The sequence below is a fragment of the Salmo salar genome, chromosome ssa06, assembly GCF_905237065.1.
Source record: "Salmo salar chromosome ssa06, Ssal_v3.1, whole genome shotgun sequence".
In the NCBI taxonomy this organism is placed as follows: Eukaryota; Metazoa; Chordata; class Actinopteri; order Salmoniformes; family Salmonidae; genus Salmo; species Salmo salar.
Window position 1 is genome coordinate 57,854,264 of NC_059447.1, and position 14,930 is coordinate 57,869,193.

The window sequence follows — 14,930 nt, forward strand, 5'->3', positions numbered from 1 at the left end:
TATGAATCCTCAGTCAAAGTGACAAATCATTTCAATATTCCCAATTGCATTGACAAGAGAATAATATATATATATATATATATATATATATATATATATATATATATATATATATATGTGTTTTTTATGTTTTACAAAACAAAGCCAAAATGAAGCCATGTCTGTTGTCTATCCCAGTGCTCTGCCTCTATCAAATTCAGTCAGTGCCATTGATGGTTAGATACAGGAAACCAACTATTAAAAAGCAGGTCTTTACTTATACAAGGGGATCAATTGATTGGTTTAAGAGACAATGTTGAAAGTATTTGTATGATGGTTCATTGCATTCCTCCATCCATGTCCTTTGTTCTCATGCCAGACATGTCTCACCAGAGGAGAGTATTGCCTTTGCCATATGGCTACTTGGCAGTTCCAAACTGCCAATGGAACAACAGCAGTGGAGGTGTAGAGATGTCCCAGACAGACCGAGGCCCCCTACTCCCTATACAGTGCACTACTTTTGGCAAGGCCCCCTCTTACCCCCTACCAGGCAGCAGAGCAACGTGGCCTCAGAGCATTTCGTATTAATCTGTATGTAAATTCGAGATACTATATTAAGTATGATGCACTATATATACAAAAGTATGTGGACACCCCTTCAAATGAGTGGATTTGGCTATTTCAGACACACCCGTTGCTGACAGGTGTAAAAAATTGAGCGCACAACCATGCAATCTCCATAGACAAACACTGGCAGTAAAATGGCCTTACTGATGAGCTCAGTGACTTTCAACATGGCACCGTCAAGTGAGTTCGTCAAATTTCTGCCCAGCTAGAGCTGCCCCGAAATTGGTTTTCATGGCTGAGCAGCCGCACAAAAGCCTAAGATCACCATGTGCAATGCCAAGCGTCGGCTGGAGTGGTATAAAGCTCGCCGCCAATGGACTCTGGAGCAGTGGAAACACGTTCTCTGTAGTGATGAATCATGCTTCACCATCTGGCAGTCCGATGGACGAATCTGAGTTTGGCTGATGCCAGTAAAACGCTACCTGCCCCAATGCATATTGCCAACTGTAACGTTTGGTGGAAGAGGAATAATGGTCAGCTGTTCACTTAGTTCCAGTGAAGGGAAATCTTAATGCTACAGCATAGAAGGACATTCTAGACAATTCTGTACTTCCAACTTTGCGGCAACAGTTTGGGGAAAGCCCTTACCTGTTTCAGCATGACAATGCCCCCATGCACAAAGCAAGGTCCATACAGAAATGGTTGGTCAAGATCGGTGTGAAAGAACATGACTGGCCTGCACAGAGCCCCGACCTCAACCCCATCGAACACCTTTGGGATGAATTGGAACGCCGACTGCGAGCAGGGGTCTAATGGCCCAACATCAGTGCCTGACCTCACTAATGCTCTTGTGGCTGAATGGAAGCAAGTCCCCGAAGCTATCTTCCAACATCTAGTGGAAAGCCTTCAAAGAAGAGTGGAGGCTGTTATAGCAGCAAAGGGGGGACCAACTCCATATTAATGCCCATGATCTTGGAATGAGATGTTAGATGAGCAGGTGTCCACAGACTTTTGTTCATGTAGTGTATGTTACATTTCTTATGGTATGTATTAACTTGTGGATGTCCATCATCCATTTCGAATGATATATTACGAACTACAATTCGTATGATATGCTACGAATTGCAATTTCTTCAATATGTTATGAATTTGCAAAACATACAATATGTTTCTAATTTGGTAAATGTATGATATGTTACGAATTCCAATTTGTTGTGGCTAATGTTAGCTAGCTGGCTAACATTAGCCAGCCTAGGGGTTAGGGTTAAGGTTAGGAGTTATGTTAAAGAGTTAGGGGAAGTGTTAGCTAACATGCTAAGTAATTGCAAATAGCTAGAATGTAGTAAATAGTTTCAAAGTTGCTAAAAGGCTAAGGTGGTCCGTGATGAGATTCAAACACGCAAGCTTTGGTTTGCTAGACGTTCACATTAAACGCCTACCCATCAACCCCAACGAACCATCTTCCTTTCAGGTTTTGCCTTAAGTGCATTCAGAAAGTATTCAGACCGCTTTACTTTTTCCACATTTTGTTACTTTACAGCCTTATTCTAAAATGTATTAAAACGTTTTTTCCCCCTCATCAATCTACACACAATACTCAATAATGACAAAGCAAAAACAGTTTTTAGGAAATTTTCGCAAATGTATTAAAAATGGAAATATCAAATTTACATAAGTATTCAGACCCATTACTTAGTACTTTGTTGAAACACCATTGGCTATGATTACAGCCTCGAGTCTTCTTGGGTATGACACTACAAGCTTGGCACACCTGTATTTGGGGAGTTTCTCTTTTGGCATTCAGACCAACCAGTTCATTCTTGGTTTCATCAGAGCAGAGAATCTTGTTTGTCATTGTCTGAGAGTCCTTTAGGTGCCTTTTGGCTATCATGTGTCTTTTACTGAGGAGTGGCTTCCGTCTGATCTCTCTGCCATAAAGGCCTGATTGGTGGAGTGCTGCAGAGATGGTTGTCCTTTTGGAAGGTTCTCCCATCTCCAGAGAGGAACTCTGGAGGTCTGTCAGAGTGACAGTCAGGTTCTTGGTCCCCTCCCTGACCAAGGCCCTTCTTCCACGATTACACAATCCTGTCTCAGCGCTCTACGGACAATTCCTTCGACCTCCTGGCTTGGTTTTTGCTCTGACATGCACTGTCAACTGTGGGACCGTATATAGACAGGTGTGTGCCTTTCCAAATCATCAATCAATTGAATTTGCCACAGGTGGACTCCAATCAAGTTGTACAAAAGTCTCAAGGATGATTAATGGAAACAGGATGCACCTGAGCTCAATTTCGAGTCTCATAGCAAAGGGTCTGAATACTTATGTAAATAAGGTATTTCTGTTTTTTATACATTTGCAAACAATTCTAAAAACCTGTTTTCGCTTTGTCTTTATGGGGTATTGTGAATCCATTTTAGAACAAGGCTGTAACGTTAAAAAATGTGGGAAAAGTCAAGAATCTGAATACTTTCCGAATGCACTGTATCTTATGTAACCATACCAAAAGTAAAATATACTAATTTGGATGTCCCGGAATATACATTTACGATGTTACGTCTAGTCTATGAGACCAGTCTGAGGAGCGACGCCAGCCAGTACACCTCTTCCTCACTCTCTCCACATGTACTGTATATATCTGTCGACACCCCCACCACTTGACTCCACAAGCTTACCCAACCAACCGCCTAGAATATGTTGTTGGCATGACAACCACAGAGGGTTCTGACGACTGGTTACACGACGCACACGAGGATGAAACACATTATAGAGCTGAAATACAATATCTTTTTCACAAGGAAGTCTTCCAAATTGAGTGCAATGTTCCGAAAATAAGAGCCAATTACAAGACGTCTTATGTCAGAAGTCTGAAAGACATCCAACATGTTCAAGGAAACCAGCCTCTTTCAGTACAATGTGAAGTGGTTGTATTTTGCACTGATAGTGACGGTGCTGTTGAGCAGAGGAATACGATCGAAGCACTAAGGTTGAAGCAGAGCAAAAAACATCAGCATCCACTGCATAAACTACAGACCAACCAAGCTCTGGTGCCATACAGGAGTGCCACAGATGAGGTGTTGGTGTTCTTCCATCACACACGCTAACCACGTTTCATACCGTATAAAAGTCATACCATATAAAAATGATCACGATACCTGTGATGGAAATAGGACGTTTCGGTAGAATTGTATAAACGCTCACAGTTCATTTGTTCGTTCGTCATGGTGGGATCTTTTTATGTTGGTAATATTAATTATGCGAGAAATGGCGGTGGAAACGCCTTTATGCGCAAAATATTGATATAATAACATATACAAGTAAAAATGTCGTCACTCGATGATATTGTGCGTGGAGTTTATTAGGTTACAGTTGAAATAAAGTATGATGAACTTCACTGGGTGGTGAAAGCGCACGTTGATGGGCTTGATGCTAATTTCCAATCAATATCGAGGGTTTTATGGCGACATGATCATTGATGCTTGGCTGCCGTTTGCAAATAAAAATAATCTCGCTCTTTTGCCGATACCAGAGTGGGCACACGCTATAACGCTTTTGTTGTTGTTGTTGTGAGAAAACCACTAGTAGGGTTGAAAATGCGAAGGAAACCCATTTAACTTGTATTTTATATTCGGTATATGGGAATTTAACCGCAAAATGTATTTTATGTGCACTACGTCAACAAGCGCAGCCTTTTATCCATAATTCAACTTGATGGGAACACATTTCTGTTGGGAAAATGCGCATCTTGTTTTTATGCTGATTTTAGAATATTTGCATGAAAATCTGTCGCCAATTGGATGGAAACCTAGCTAATGACAGGGGGCTTCTGGAAAGTGTTGACTGAGGAGCAGCTGTACAGGGACAAAGCTGTACGGGACTAAAGCGTGCCTCTTCCAGATCTTACCCTCATCACGTAGTCTCGAAAATCCCAGACCTAGGGTGTTATGTTTGAACATTGTTAATGTGAGAGGCAACCTGTCTACCTACAGAGAGTACTCATCATGAGGAGCGTATGGTCTTTAGGCTCAGAACTCTAAACTCTATGTGTCAGGGTTTATGGTGCAGAAGTGATGAGACTCAAATCTATAAAATAAATAAAAAGGTCATATACGGTAAATCTCACATGGCATATAAAGCCCCCTGTAGCGATCTTGAGGGAATTTCTGAATGGCAGTTAACGCTGTCATAAAAACCTTGTAAAAGACAGCTTAATTTTATCAATATGAACAGTGATATTTATGATGCACAAATGGCATCATATTTCCATAGGCTTGTCATCAGTATCTTGTAAAATAGTTTTATGTCCTACACTCAAAACATTAGGGGTTCAACAAGGGTTCTTCTAAGATCCTCAAAGTTTTTTGAAGAACCTTAAGGTTCTTGGCACTGAAAATTGCCCCCAAAAGGTTCTTCCAAGAACCCCAAAGGAGGTGGGGTTCATCGAGGAACCTCCTTAGTTGATGGGGGTTCTTGCAGAAACCTAACTGCCCAACTGAAACATTTGGATTTGAAAGGACAGCAGGTGCAGGAACTTAACTGAAAAATGTAAAGATCGCCTCAATTTAAGGTAAGTTTTGTCCCTTGTAGTATGATCTAAATTAATCTTGTTTTATGATGATATCATCAATCTTTTCATATTTGTGCAAATCTTTGTAAGACAGAAAATGGACACAATTCAATGGATATCAATCAACAAAGACGTAAGAATATGTAAACTATAATAATATGTTGCAGGCTAGCAGTATTATGTGCAGATGACTGAACTGCTCACTTTTGTGTCTCTGTCTCATCAACGGGGCTGTAGTGGAGCAGGTTGAGAGCTTCAAGTTCCTTGATGTCCACATCACCAACAAACTAACATGGTCCAAGCACACCAAGACAGTCGTGAAGAGGGCACGACAAAACCTATTCCCCCTCAGGAGACTGAAAAGATTTGGCATGTGTCCTCAGATCCTCAATAGGTTCTACAGCTGCACAATCGAGAGCATCCCGACCGCAAGGCACTACAGAGGGTAGTGCGTACGGCCCAGTACATCACTGGGGCCAAGCTTCCTGCCATCCAGGATCTCTATACCAGGCGGTGTCAGAGGAAGGCCCTAAAAATTGTCAGAGACTCCAGCCACCCTAGTAATAGACTGTTCTCTCTGCTACCGCACGGCAAGCGGTACTGGAGCGCCAAGTCTAGGTCCAAGAGGCTTCTAAACAGCTTCTACCCCCAAGTCATAAGACTTCTGAACATCTAATCAAATCAAAATCTTTTACACCGCTGCTACTCTCTGTTATTATCTATGCATAGTCACTTTAATAACGCTACCTACATTACCTCGACTAACCGGTGCCCCCCCGCACACTGACTCTGTAATGGTACCCCCTGTAGCCTCACTATTGTTATTTTACTGCTGCTCTTTAATTATTTGTTACTTATTTATTTTTTGTAGGTATTTTTCTTTAAACTGCATTGTTGTTTAAGGGCTTGTAAGTAAGCAAATAGCATTTGATTTGAATTGGTATTGGTACGTTATGGAGATCACAATTACCATCCTCATTCCTGACCTTTTCAATAAATATCTCATAGGCCTCTACATTATGGACAAGGTATGTGTATGAAAACCATTATCAAAACATTTTTTTTTTCATTTACATTTACCACAGAAACCAAGGTATGAATACTGTTGTGTGCATGTTTTTTAAATAATTTGATGAATATGACAGGAAACATGTTCGATCACCATTCAGTGCAAAATCATTCTGGCTATGGATACGGAGAACATCAACAGGTCAGAGGTTATACCCATTGGACTTGGGGCTCTGCTAGGAGTTTAACTCATATTTAGATTTTTTTATTCTGTTTTTCCACTAAAATCATAATTCATCAGAGGTGTATGGAGGGTGAAATTTGGGAATCCAAAAAATTGAAATTATACAAATGATTACATTATTTTCAGACTGCATTCTTTTCCCGTTTGCTGATCTTCTTTTAGCTGAAATCGCTAGGTGATAGCATTGTGTTCCCTTAGTACTCAAGAAAACCCTAGCTCCTCCATTTTCCTTTCATCTTTCTGATCGGTTGTTTTTTAGGGAGGTGTTGCTGCTCTCCCATGATACCCCATGATCAGGGGACATTTATCAGTGCCTGGCGATAAATATTTTGTTCCAGCACCACCAAAGACGCTGCACTAGTAATATGTTTTCTGTGCTATTGGGTTAGAACGAGGACGCTCTTTGATGTGGGTAGGGACAATATAGCAGGGCATTCAAGGTCCAATTCCTTATTACAGCATAATGCCATAACTCAGAACCACAGTGCTTGATGCCGCCTCTGCTCAGAATTACACAAAAGCCCTGCACATGGCTTTACAATGCCTCTTTCTCTCCAAATTCATTTTTCTCGTGCACCCTAACAACCCCCGACTCAAACATGACTGGAAATTCCCCACAGCCTTGGAATAGATAATTACAAATATGTCAGTCAGAGAGGGCAATTTCAAACATCTGTCTCTCTTCTCTCTCAGCATTACACAGTATCTCAGAGACTTACAGTATACTGTACGGATCACTGAAGGCTTTACCTTGAAATGCTATCATTGTCCACAATTTCATATACATACCAATCTTTCTGTTGATACTTTGATTCAAAGTTGGATATTGTTTTCATACTCCCCTCGACCTTCAAAATGTTAATCTAAGTTTGCAGGAGGCATTGAAAACCATACCAACTTTGAACAAAAAAAAGAAGGAAACGTCATTGTTGGACAAATAGAACTCCGAGTGTTGTCTCTCAAAGTGTGTGATCGTTGAGATCAGATGAACCTCAGACGACACAAAGTCTTGCCGCATAACAATGGCTGCTAACAGAAGAGTGGTGGGGCTCCTAGGCTCAGACAAATTAAAATCTACAGTAACACTTTAGCTGAAACCGCCGTAGACAGATGATTGTACAGAACAAGTAGATATCTAGTGTCTGACTGTGGGAGGGTTGAGGTCAGTGGAGAGGGGGTGACTAGGTGTGAACAGCCCTCAAACCGAAGACAGTGTTCCTATCGTCACCCCATGGATGTGTTATTGGGTTACAGAGTAACGAGCCTCGGACAACCAGGTTTTGCTTACCGAAGGCGGAAAGCCTGTGACTGAGTACAAAGTAACCTGAAAGCCTCTCTGACTTAAACCTGGAGAAAATAGATGTCTTGTGTAATAAAACCCCAGAATCTCAAGGTGTAAATATTCGTACTTCACCTGATGTTTTACTTTATAAAAATGAGCTGTCGCACCACTGTGACACCCCCCCCCGAGGACATAGAGATTGGGTCTCAGTGTAAGTAAGGAATGTTTTTGCGGTGTGCGCACAGAGTCAGTTGTCTTAGCTGCGGAGCTAGAGAAAATTGACCCGATCACACTGCATCTGTCGCAGTAACAACATCAGTCTGAGACAAGACCCAAAGCCAAACGTGAGTCATAGGTTTTGTGTACACTCACATTCCAATAAATCTCTGCGCTTATGCTTGTTTGCTGTAGCCCTGAGCTCAGAGGCTGGGGTGGAGGAGGAGGAAAAGAGATGGGTATGTTGACTGTAAGACATGACCGTCTGGTCACCAAGATAGCCAGTGGCTTCAACAGGGGCAGTGTCCCAAATGGCACCCTATTACCCATATAGTGCTGTACTTTTGACCAGGGCCCATAGAGCTCTTGTCAAAAGTAGTGCACTATAGGGAATAGGGTGCAATCTCTATGAAGTAACATTAATAACATAAATATTACTCTTCTCAAGCATCTCATTCATCTCCTCTAGCAGAGCAGTACACAAGCCCTCTAATGTAATAATGATACATTATATTAATAAAGAGATTTTCTCAAACTCACAGCTCCAAAGCAGGACAGGGAAAACAAAAGCTGATAAAAAAAGTGAATTATTAACACAGCTGCCAGTAATGGGCAGAGAAATCAAGACACAAATGAGAGGTGGTAGAAGTTCATTTGAATCCAGATCATTTGAATCCATCTGTATTAGCTTTTGGATTGACACAGTGATGCCTTGTTATCGGTGTATTTTGTCATCACGCACGTGGGATTTCTCCACCTGATTCCTGAGCTCTATACGTATGCTATTGTGCCGGGCTATAAGGTTTTAAATTATTTAATCATTTCTAATGGGCGGTCTTTGCCATTAGCACACAGATTTGGTTTATCTCTGCAGAGTCCCATTACAGATGTCATCCTCTTTTATTATTCCTGCTTTGGAAGCAGTGCCACATACTACTATTAACGTCAATAATAATGTCTGTCTATTTGAAACGGTGCCTCCTGGACTCGGTGTGCCTTGGCTCAGGTAGAGCTCAAAAGAGGGATTTGGGATTTTGAAACTGTGAATGTGTATTTGGTTGGATTAGAATTGGAAACAATTTCATACTACACGAAGATGACAGTGGGTCAGCGCCAAGCTTAGCTCAGCTCTCAATATAAACGCCCCCCAGCTCTCCATTTTATGTAGCAAGATATTCTACCTCTCCTCTGTATTGCTGTCCTAGTGTATAAAATATAAAGATAGGAGGCATATAGTGCATTCGGAAAGTATTCAGACCCTTTGACTTTTTCCAGATTTTGTTGTTTCAGCCTTATTCTAAAATTGATTAAATTACATTTTCCCTCATCAATATACACACAATACCCCATAACGACAAAGCGAAAACAGGTTTTTCAAATTTTTTTGCAAATGTATACAAAAAATGTATTTAATACAATTTTTACATAAGTATTTTGTTATGAGACTCGGAATGGAGCTCAGGTGCATCCTGTTTCCATCGATAATCTTTGAGATGTTGCTATAACTTGATTGTAGTCTACCTGTGGTAAATTCAATTGATTGGACATGATTTGGAAAGGCACACAGCTGTCTATAGAAGGTCCCACAGTGCATGTCAGAGCAACAACCAATCCATGAGGTCGAAGGTATTGTCCGTAGAGCTCCGAGACTTGATTGTGCTAAGGCACAGATCTGAGGAAGGGTACCTAGAGTTGGCCGCCAGACAAAAATTTGCAATCGGGAGAGAAGGGCCTTGGTCAGGAAAGTGACCAAGAACCCAATGGTCACTCTGACAGAGCTCCAGAGTTCCTCTGTGGAGATGGGAGAACATTCCAGAATTTCAACCATCTCTGCAGCAATCCACTAATCAGGCCTTTATGGTAGAGTGGCCAGACGGAAGCCACTCCTCAGTAAAAGGCACATGACAGCCCGCTTGGAGTTTGCCAAAAGGCACCTAAAGGACTCTCAGACCATGAGAAACAAGATTCTCTGGACTGAATGCCAAGCGTCACGTCTGGAGGAAACCTGGCACCATCCCTGCGGTGAAGCACGGTGGTGGCAGCATCATGCTGTGGGGATGTTTTTCAGCGGCCTGGAACTGGGAGACTAGTCAGAATCGAGGGAAAGTTGAACAGAGCAAAGTACAGAGAGATCCTTAATGAAAACCTGCTCCAGAGCGCTCAGGACCTCAGACTGGGGTGAAGATTCACCTGCCAACAGGACAACAAACCCTAAGCACACAGCCAAGACAACGCAGGAGTGGCTTCGGGACAAGTCTCTGAATGTTCTTGAGTGGCCCAGCCAGAGTCCGGACTTCAAATGAACATCTCTGGAGAGTCCTGAAAATAGCTGTGCAGCGACGCTCTCCATCCAACCTGACAGAGCTTGAGAGGATCTGCAGAGAAGAATGGGAGAAACCACCCAAATACAGGTGTGCCAAGCTTGTAGCATCATACCCAAGAAGACTCAAGGCTGTAATCGCTGCCAAAAGTGCTTCAACAAAGTACTGAGTAAACGGTCTGAATACTTACGTAAATGTAATTAACAGTTTATTTTTATGATTTTTTAAAAACTGTTTTTGCTTAGTCATTATGGGGTATTGTGTGACGATTGATGAGGGAAAAAAACGATTTAATCCATTTTAGAATAATGCTGTAACGTAACAAAATGTGGGAAAAGTCAAGGGGTCTGAATACTTTCCGAATGCACTGTATAACGTTTAGCCATCAGCGTATATAGACACCCTTCCATATAAGCATGCTGAAAGTCTGCTATTTCAAACAATTTTTTTTAATCCAAAATATTAATTTGGGGTCGGTAGCAGGCTGATCGGTCAGCTGTATGAATCAGTAAAGGGTGCTTTGCTATTCTTGGGCAGCGGAATGACTTTTCCTTCCCTCCAGGCCTGATCGCACACACTTTCCTGTAGGATTAGATTGAACAGATGGCCAATAGGAGTGGCAATATAGTCCTCTACCATCCTTAGTCATTTTCCATCCAAGTTGTCAGTACTAGGGGCTTTGTCATTACTGTTTTTTAATTAAAAAATATATATATTTGCAGATGGCCAATAGGAGTGGCAATATAGTCCTCTACCATCCTTAGTCATTTTCCATCCAAGTTGTCAGCACTAGGGGCTTTGTCATTACTGTTTTTTAATGAAAAAAAATATATATTTGCAAACATTTCTAAAAACTAGTTTTTGCTTTGTTATTATGGGGTATTGTGTGTAGATTGATAACAAAAAAAATCTGTTTTAGAATAAGGACGTAACGTAACAAAATGTGGAAAATGTCAAGAGGTCTGAATACTTTCCGAATGCACCGTAAACATAAGAGAGCAATAATTATCCACAGAAGTATTTTGCCACTTAAGAGCCGGCATTAATGCAGGACCTTTGTAAAATCACGCACTTCCTCTACAACCCCTGAACAAGGCTCATAAGTGTGTTCCAGTTTCATTCTCAACTGCATTAACAGCTGTTTAATATGTACACAGAAATATTTCACACTTGAACCACTACATTACATTTTTCACAGAAAACAGCAGAAAAGAAAGACAGAAAAACTATGCGACGTTGACTACCTTCTGGTACTTCAAACGCTTGACACCCAGTTTAAAATGAGTGAAAGGGACCTCTTTTCATGCAAATACATCAATCAGTCTTTTAGCAAATGCAGGATGAAAGTACTGTACTTTTTGTTTTTGATGTACCACCACACCCCACCCCTTTCATAACACAGCTACAGCATAGCAAAATGTAACACTTAGAGGAAATGAGCATTTTTGCAATTTAATATTTTACCTTTATTTAACTAGGCAAGTCAGTTAAGAACAAATTCTTATTTTCAATGACGGCCTAGGAACAATGATGGCCTAGGAACTGCCTGTTCAGGGGCAGAATTACAGATTTGTACCTTGTCAGCTCGGGGATTTAAACTTGCAACCATTCGGTTACTAGTCCAACGCTCTAACCACTACTACCCTGCCGCCCCGAATATGGGGGAATTTAATGGAGCTAATGCATAAAAGTTAAGAAATATATGTTGTACATCCTCCTTAATAAATCACTAAAGCTGCCCTGTGCCATTGCAACACAAGTGTTTTTTAACCTGAATATGAATAGAACAGCACATAAACTCAGCCAAAAAAATACATGTCCTCTCACTGTCAACTGCATTTATATTCAGCAAACCTAACATGTGTAAATATTTGTATGAACATAACAAGATTCAACAACTGAGACATAAACTGAAGAAGTTCCACAGACATGTGACTAACAGAAATTTGCCAGGTCTTGCTGTGAGATGTTACCCCACTCTTCCACCTAGGCACCTGCAAGTTCCCGGACATTTGTGTCGGGAATGGCCCTAGCCTCACCCTCCGATCCAACAGGTCCAGACGTGATCAATGGGATTGAGATCCGGGCTCTTCGCTGGCCATGGCAGAACACTGACATTCCTGTCTTGCAGGAAATCACGCACAGAATGAGCAGTATGGCTGGTGGCATTGTCATGCTGGAGGGTCATGTCAGGATGAGCCTGCAGGAAGGGTACCACATGAGGGAGGAGGATGTCTTCCCTGTAACGCACAGCGTTGAAATTGCCTGCAATGACAACAAGCTCAGTCTGGTGATGTTGTGACACACCGCCCTAGTCCATGACAGACCCTCCACCTCGATCCCGCTCCAGAGTACAGGCCTCAGTGTAACGCTCATTCCTTCGACGATAAACGCAAATCCAACCAGCACCCCTGGTGAGACAAAACCGTGACTCGTCAGTGAAGAGCACTTTTTGCCAGTCCTGTCTGGTCCAGCGAAGGTGGGTTTATGCCCATAGGCGACGTTGTTGGCGGTGATGTCTGGTGAGAACCTTCTTTACAACAGGCCTACAAGCCCTCAGTCCAGCCTCTCTCAGCCTATTGCGGACAGTCTGAGCACTGATGGAGGGATTGTGCGTTCCTGGTGTAACTCGGGCAGTTGTTGTTGCCATCCTGTACCTGTCCCGCAGGTGTGATGTTCAGATGTACCGATCCTGTGCAGGTGTTGTTACACGTGGTCTGCCACTGCGAGGACAATCAGCTGACATTGCAATTTATTGCCCTGGCCACATCTGCAGTTCTCATGCCTCCTTGCAGCATGCCTAAGGCACGATCACGCAGATGAGAAGTGACCCTGGGAATCTTTCTTTTGGTGTTTTTCAGAGTCAGTAGAAAGGCCTCTTTATAGTGTCCTAAGTTTTCATAACTGTGACCTTCATTGCCTACCGTTTGTAAGCTGTTAGTGTCTTAACGCCCGTTCCACAGGTGCATGTTCATTAATTGTTTATGGTTCATTGAACCAGCATGGGGAATAGTGTTTAAACCATTTACAATGAAGATCTGTGAAGAAATTTGGATTTTTACAAATGATCTTTGAAAGACATGGTTCTGAAAAAGGGGACGTTCTTTTTTTTGCTGAGTTTATAAACACACTGTTCTCCTGTCAATCATCTCTTGCCATGTGGACCGGAGGCAAGTCAACAGTGGTTGTCAGTCACACTACAGCAATCACACTGACCCATATCATCCATCCCATTAGAAACCCATTAAGACAGTTTAATAATTTACATCTCAAATCACTACATGGATTGGCTATAACATTATGCTAATGCCACCTACTGAAACCACATAGCTATAAAGCTTCATCTACATACACAAGCACACAGGAAGTAACCCAGGGCAAATATAAAATATGCGTTATCAGTGGAGAGGGGTGAGGCTAGTATTAATTATTCATCACATACACTGAACAAAAATATAAATGCAACATTTTACTGAGTTACATCTCATATATATGTATGCAACTTTTCAGGGAAGTTAGGAATCAATATTCACAGGCAGTTAGGAAAGCAAAGGCTAGCTTTTTCAAACAGAAATTTGCATCCTGTAGCACTCCAAAAAGTTCTGGGTCACTGTAAGAGCACCTCCTGCCAGTTGCCCACTGCACTGAGGCTAGGAAACACTGTCACCACCGATAAATCCACGATAATTGAGAATTTCAATAAGCATGTTTCTACGGCTGGCCATGCTTTCCAGCTGGCTACCCCTACCCCGGTCAACAGCTCTGCACCCCCCACAGCAATTTTCCCAAGCCTCCCCCATTTCTCCTTAACCCAAATTCAGATAGCTGATGTTCTGAAAGAGCTGCAAAATCTGGACCCCTACAAATCAGCTGGGCTAGACAATCTGGACCCTCTCTTTCTAAAATGATCTGCCACAATTGTTGCAACCCCTATTACTAGCCTGTTCAACCTCTCTTTCGCATCGTCTGAGATCCCCAAAGATTGGAAAGCTGCCGCGGTCATCACCCTCTTCAAAGGGGGTGACACTCTAGACCCAAACTGTTACAGACATATATCTATCCTACCCTACCTTTCTAAGGCCCTCGAAAGCCAAGTTAACAAACAGATCACCGACCATTTCGAATCCCACCGTACCTTCTCCGCTATGCAATCTGGTTTCCGAGCTGGTCATGGGTGCACCTCAACCATGCTCAAGGTCTTGAACGATATCATAACCGCCACCGATAAAAGACAATACTGTGCAGCCGTATTCATCGACCTGGCCAAGGTTTTCGACTCTGTCAATCACCGCATTCTTATCGCCAGACTCAACAGCCTTGGTTTCTCAAATAACTGCCTCACCTGGTTCACCAACTACATCTCAGACAGAGTTCAGTGTGTCAAATTGGAGGGCCTGTTGTCCGGACCTCTGGCAGTCTCTATGGGGGTGCCACAGGGTTCAATTCTCAGGCTGACTCTTTTCTCTATATACATCAATGATGTTGCTCTTGCTGCTGGTGATTCTCTGATCCACCTCTATGCAGACGACACCATTCTGTATACCTCTGGCCCTTCTTTGGACAGTGTGTTAACTAACCTCCAGACGAGCTTCAATGCCATACAACTCTCCTTCCGTGGCCTCCAACTGCTCTTAAACGCTAGTAAAACTAAATGCATGCTCCTCAACCGATCGCTGCCCGCACCTGCCTGCCCGTCCAGCATCACTACTCTGGACGGTTCTGACTTAGAATATGTGGACAACTACAAA